The sequence below is a fragment of the Xenopus tropicalis genome, chromosome 4 (genome assembly GCF_000004195.4).
Source record: "Xenopus tropicalis strain Nigerian chromosome 4, UCB_Xtro_10.0, whole genome shotgun sequence".
Lineage (NCBI taxonomy): Eukaryota > Metazoa > Chordata > Amphibia > Anura > Pipidae > Xenopus > Xenopus tropicalis.
The window spans coordinates 21,702,073-21,709,110 of NC_030680.2; the positions used below are offsets into that span (position 1 = coordinate 21,702,073).

General features: G+C 42.6%; 1 long non-coding RNA gene across 1 annotated transcript; it reads right to left on the reverse strand.

Moving 5' to 3' along the window:
• Positions 1-2,507: 2,507 nt before the first annotated feature.
• LOC116410307 lies at positions 2,508-3,110 on the reverse strand. Its single transcript, XR_004222267.1, has 3 exons — positions 3,006-3,110; positions 2,736-2,808; positions 2,508-2,606 (listed from the first exon to the last, which is right to left on the reverse strand). It is a non-coding gene; the product is annotated as an uncharacterized LOC116410307 (long non-coding RNA).
• Positions 3,111-7,038: the final 3,928 nt, after the last annotated feature.

The following is a 7,038-nucleotide window of genomic DNA, read 5'->3' on the forward strand; positions in this document are numbered from 1 at the left end:
ATGATCCTTAGGGTTTGTTGTTCAACCTCAGCTAAAGCACGGTAGGCGGCCCAGCTTCATTCTATTTCTTCCTAACGTGTGGGGAAGCACCAACCTGTAGGGGGCGATAGAACTGATATCAAAGTGTCTCTTAAAGGTCTGGTCAAAACACAACTTCCCATCCCGTCCTGCCTTTCCTTAGAGGGCAAGTAATACCTGTAATAGTCATAGACTGTATTGATTAATATTAGGGCAAAGGGCTGCTGTATTGCTAAACAAGTCCAACAGCACTATCATTGGTAAGTGTATATTCACCATTTCACCATTTACCATAATGATCCCTCCCCTCAATCAGGTGATGAAACTGACTAGGATGGTCCCTGCTAGGCCCGAAATGTACTGAGGGTATTGACATCTTATATATCATTTTTATGTGATATATAATATGTGTTAAGTTAAAATTGCCGTGCAAGGCTTTGAACACTGACCAAAACCAAAACTCAATGAAGATCAAGAGACTGGGATCAAACACAGATTATTCCCTACTTATTATTCCTTAGTGTCTCTCTTTTGCCCATTGCTCCCACCCCTGCTCCTTGATTCCACTTCTCTCTTCATTTTACCCTTTTCCCTTGCACTGCAGGTCTCCATACTCTAAAATTCCTTAGCAATACTATGGTACTATAAAAATGCAAGAACACCAATAAAATACATGTATAAAAGTTTATTTATAAACATTATATATTAGATTTATTCATATTAATTTATGTTGGGAAGGACTCCTGTCCATTTAGTTCAAGTTTTAGTGTAGATGGAATGTTCCTATTTAGTAGTTGATTCAGAGGAAGGCAAAAACCCCATCTGAAGCCGGAGCCAATTTGCCTCAAAGGGGGGAAAATTCCTTCCTGACTCCCAAAAGGGCAATCGGACAAGTCCCTGAATCAACTTCTACTAAGAGCCCCTGTCAGTTTGCCTGTATTTGTCCCTTGCTAAATATGCCTGCAGCCCTCTCTTAACACTGTTTAATGTATGTGTAGCATTTTTATAGGAATGTGGAGGGGGGATCTGAAGAAAAGCCTCTGCTAGTGTACAGTGGGGTGCAGTGCTGCCTCAAGGGTCCCAGCCACCTGAGGAGGCCAAGTTGATGCCGCCCCCTCGCTCCCCCCGTGCTTAGGTTTTTAGCATCAGAGGGGAGCCGCATTGCTAGTGCAGAGAGCACAATAGCACTTTCTCCACTGGAAGAGCCAAAATTTTGATGTAAAAGTCAGTGACTTTTTGCTGCCCCTGGCAACTTGCTGGGCGCTGTACATGGAATATTCCTATGTGTATGTATTTATTAAATGTGAGAATTTGCCAAGTGGAGCTGTGGGAATACTTACCCGTCCAATGGTGGAGCAGTAGTTGGCACTGGTGCTGTTTGAAAAACAAAATAAAAATTGGTTAGTAGTATATCATTATGGAGGATTTAGTGTGACATTAAAGGACAAGGAAAGCCTTATTTACTAGTGGTGCCAACATTTTATGGAATTTTACCCCTAGGCTGGTGTTCCTTATTTAGAAATAAAATGCACTGGCCATTGAAAAAAGTAGTACAGTGCCACCTTCTTACTTTGCTTTCCCAAGTGTCAGTAGTCAGAGAATATTACTGTCCCACACGTGCAAGTCTGAGTCTGCAGTAGTGCCTGGGAAAGGAAAGATGGCAGAGCAGTGCTTTTCCCTTCTGCCCAGGTCTCTTTGCACATGGGGAGGATTTTAACCAGGAAATACACACAGGTGTTTCTAGCTAAAAATGCCCCTCTTTGCTGAGTGGAGATTCAGTGGGGACTAAACTGGTGTTTGTTGGGCAGCCGAGAAAATGTTGGCCTAAAGCTTTATAGGACCAATGTATAGGGATATTTAACAGAGACAATACCTGTTTCTTTCTCCTTGGATGTTATTCCGGAGATTCATCTTGGGCATTTGATGTTATTGGCCACAAGATCACTAATATGAAAAGCCCTCCAGTGCCAATTGCTGAGCCTCCTTTCCTTCTGTGGATGTCTCTGCGCAGATGTCACAAGCGCGCCACAGATGCTTTATGGCCCAGCGAGCTGCTCGTCTCAATCCTGTAAAAATCAATTAAATTACAGTAAGGAACGAACCAAAACAAAAACTCCCTTTTTTTTGGTCTCATTATTTGGAAAAAATTGGATCACACACAAGTGCTGCTATTAACACTCTTCCCAAGTGATCCCATCCCTGCTTAGAAATGTTTGCCATAACTTGCACATGGAGGTCCAACTGTAACTTGTCTTAGAATCCCATTGTTAATATTATACTAAAAAGTCATATTTGGTTGAAAAATACCCCTTGAATTGTTCATTATCTCTAGCGCCACTATAATGAGACCAACTCTTGCAGCTTCTCCATGTACAATGGTGCAGTTATACCAAATATAAAGGATTCCCTCACTTTTCTTTTCCGGCCAGTTGTGCTGAGCCCGAAGATGTTCTTTGATTTCCGCCCTGATGGTCCTCGTAGGCGGCAGGCCAGTGATGAAGGGGTGCTGAAGGAGTTCTTTAGCACTCCATCTCTCTGTAGGATCCTTCTTGAGACAGGAATCCAAGAAGGATACAAAACACGGTGACCTGAAAAAAAGTAATGAAAATGAACTTTCAGCTTTACAATAAAAAACAGATTTATTACTTGAAATAGTTTAAATGCATAAATAAGATAAAGAGTGACAGGACAGAAAAATCTATAACAACAGGACTCACCAGGTGTTTGATCGAAGCTGAGGTGAATTGTTGTTAAGGATCAGGTCCTTGACTCGTTCTTCCTCAGCATAAGCTAAAAATTAAAAAAAAATTCATCAATTCTTTAAACATATGTAAGCAGCAGACTAACTAGGGTACCACAAACTATACTCCTGTATGTAAAGGCACCGGCCCAGCCAGGATTCCTGCATCTTACTAAATAAATGCCCTTTGCCAGTTTAGGCAACTAGCCTGTAGTTCCAAAGTACTGAATTGTTGGGATTCACTTACGTGGTTCTCCCTCGGCCATTTCAATGGCGGTTATCCCCAACGACCAGATGTCACACTGGAAAACAGACACAAAAGAGCATTAGAAGGAGACCATTGGGTTAGCGAATGATTCGGTTACTCATTAACAAGGTGGTTCTTCCATCAGTGCCTGCATACAATGAATGGAAACACAGAACCAAGTACAACTTACTTTAGTGTCGTACGCCACACGCTTGTTGTTCCTCCTAAAGGTCTCAGGTGCCATCCAGTGTGGCGTTCCGTCTCCCTCGCTGCACTTCCCTGTCTTGGGGTCCAGGTCCCAGCAGAGTCCAAAGTCAACTGAAATGACAGATTATGCGTATGAACAGAAAATGCGTTTTTAAAGGCAATAACATAAAAACCTGAATTATGCATCACTCTAAATTCACATTCACAAAAGCTTCTCGCCATCCATTCATGTTATTCCTGTAAGTTATACTCACTCAGCTTGACTTTCCCCTCCTTGGTGAGCATGATGTTGGGGCTCTTAATGTCCCTATGAACAGCCCGGTGTTGGTGGACGAACTCGAGCCCCTGGGGAGATTGAGATGTATGTTATAAGAATATAGTTATATGTAAAGCAAAATAATAGGAGAGTCCCTCAAGGCATTATTCTGGCCTTACCTTCAATACCTCCCTGCAGACATAGCCAATCCAGGTCTCTTTCAGGGATTGGCCATTGGTCTTGGTGATCAGGTCCTGCAGGGATCCGCCATCACAGTACTCAAGGACAAGCTGCAATAGAAAGAAATGAAGTCAGGCCGTGCATTATATCACCACCAATGGAGAATTCTTTGGCACGAGGGACAAACGTGAAAATATTTCCTTACTTCCAGGAGCTCCGGTTTGCTCTTCTCCAGAGGTGCCCTGTAATAGGCTCCATGGAAAGCGGCGATGTTCTTATGGCCGCCGAACTTCCGGAGAAAGTTCACTTCTCTACTTACCGAAGCCTCGCTCTAGATTGAAATAATAGAAACCCTTTAGCTCCCATAGGCAACCACACCAATAGCAATGATATGGAGAATGGAAATATAAGGATACCCTACCCAAGTGATGTTGGCCATCTTGACGGCGACAACACCTTTGCGATGGTGGTGACCCTGTAACATAGACGGAAAGGGTTAACTGAACAAAAAAACTAAATAATTCTTAAACCGCACAAAAGAAAGATGAAGACCAACTGCAAATTGTCTCAAAGTATCACTATATTCTAAAAGTCTACATACTGAAAGTTAATTTAAATGTGTTATATGTATATGGCTACTTCTATGGAATATGAGCGCTCCTGGGGAGCCATTGACAGTAGAATAAAAGGGCTACAGAATTACCAGTTATCAGATAATTTCTTGGTGTGCAAAGCAGGGGTAGGGATAGCACATTAAAGTTGCTTTCAGTCCCCCTCTACTCTGTAAGAAATTGGTTGGGTCCTTACCTTGTACACATCGCCAGTGCCGCCCTGTCCGAGAAGCACACCCTTGGTCAGCCGACCATCAGGAGGCTGGAAAATATCAATAGAAGGGATTTTATTGATAAAATAATATTTCCCAGGGTGAAAAACATGTATTACCTATAGGGAGGGAGGGGACTGTGGGGGTGAGAAACACAAGGTCCATGTAAGAGAGAGTTTACTGGAGGCTGGAACATTCATACAACTAAGTGGGGTCTCACCAAACCAGCTCCCAGATTCCCTGCTCTAGCAGCCCCTACAGTGAGTGGGTCCCATTTTTTACCCCTCCTTTTTACTCACTCCTTTTTACTCACCTTATAAATCTCGGAGAGGGTTCCGGATTTAGCTTCTCGCTGGGGAAAAAGAGAAAAATTCTCTTAGTTAAAAGGAACGTTATAAGGCCCAACACTGAGTAACAAAATGACACTACCCCATGTGAAAACTGCCCTTCCCCAAAAGTTACTGCTCAGTAAAGTAACTGATAGGAACAGTGGGGTAATTAAGTTACTGGGCCCCATAGCAAAATAATTTTGTATAGACCCCCCGCACCCCCTGAGGGAATAGGGAGCAGATTTCAAGCTTCTGATTCTGTGATAAACTGCCCCATGTAGAACCAAATATTTATTCAGGTTCTTTAAAGGGCAATTTAGTACAGAATCAGATTTTAAGCTTGAAATGTGCCCACTGCTGTATTATGGGGCAGTTACTATAAATAAGTAACAAACACTTTATTCAGACAGCTCCTTATACAAGGGTGTAACTATAAAGGACTGCTGGGGGGACAGGGGTACAGTGGGGCATTTACTTGATAAAAATAAAAACAGTAGCAGCCTCCTTACCTTCCTCCGGGGGGCGCAGAGTGGCATTGCGCCCAAGTTATTTTGCTCTTAAAAGAGCAGTTGTGTTCAGAAAAAAACAGCTATCAGCTGATAGTGATTCCAAATAGATATTAAAAAAAATCACTGGAAAATCACTAGAAAAATCGCTGGAAAATCACTGGAAAAATCACTGGAAAATCTCAGGAAAATCACAGGAAAAATCTCAGGAAAATCACAGGAAATCGCTCTGTCTCTCGGAAATTCACTTTACAGAGATGGAAAGATGGAAGAGATTGTGAGCTCACATGGTCCAGTCTTCTCTATTGTCCATAGCAGAATATACTGCCTTATATAAGTACACACCTTTTCTCTCATTGTACCAAAAACAAACCCTAAACTGCTTTAGTATTTTTATTTTCTGTGATATTTCTATTCTAAATTTTGTCTCACGTTAGCGTATATCAGCTTTAAAGGTAAAGTTCCCCTTGAATTACACTGTATTTGGCACCTCCTATTTGTGTTTCTAAGTTCAGAAGGCAGCTGCAGGCTATCTGGGCATGCTGGGAGCTGTAGTTTTGTGAATGACATATTTATATATAAATAACTCTTTGCAAAGCTCTGGGCTGAATAGAATTTCTAGAAAACAAATGCCTATAAACTGATGATGGATAATGAGGGGACTTGCTGATCTGATTGCACACTTGTCTGTAAAAGGGGTCAGATCATTTGTACCTAAAAACCTCTCTGGATTTGTATTACTGTAGGTTTCAGGGAATGGGCACAGTTGAAGCAAAGAAGGTACTTTTTTCCCAGAATGCTGTTTGACCTGACCAACTTCCTGCTTGCACAGGTGGCCTTTGGGCCCTGATATATTCCAGCAGTAGTTGGTAGGGCCCTCCAGTTAGAGATCATGGCTCCATAACATGAAGCGCTCAGCTGTTACTAGAACTCCCACAATCCCTTGCACCAGTCTATGAGATGCCATCATTAATAGGAAAAGATACTGAGAGTCTGTTTAACAGGAGGTACCAATACATTAGTGGGGGGGGGTTATCATTCTGCACATAGGGGGAGTAGCAATAATGGCAGCTCTCAAAACAGTGGGGATCCTGTAGAAAGGTAGGGGAAGATTACAGGGTTTGGATTTCATGATAGAAAACAGCAGCTGGATTAGCAATGATGGGGCTGCTTCAATGTCTCCCCTGTGTGATGTCTGTATGCTCCACCCACCTCTATAGGGAAGATTAATGTACCTGTATGAGTGCAATCAGATAACAAGGGCCAAAGGATGAAGGTTTGATATGGGATAGTGGGACTTGTAGGTCAGTGACTGTTGTACTGAAGGTTGAATGTCTGATAGGGGATGATGGGAGTTGTAGGTCAGTGATAGTTGGAAGACTACAGCCTGAATGTCTGATAGGGGATGATGGGAGTTGTAGGTCAGTGATAGTTGGAAGACTACAGCCTGAATGTCTGATAGGGGATGATGGGAGTTGTAGGTCAGTGATAGTTGGAAGACTACAGCCTGAATGTCTCATAGGGGATGATGGGAGTTGTAGGTCAGTGATAGTTGGTGTACTACAGGCTGAATGTCTGATAAGGGATCATGGGAGTTGTAGGTCAGTGACAGTTGGAAGTCTACAGGCTGAATGTCTGATAGGGGATGATGGGAGTTGTAGGTCAGTGACAGTTGGAAGTCTACAGGCTAAATGTCTGATAGGGGATGATGGGAGTTGTAGGTCAGTGATAG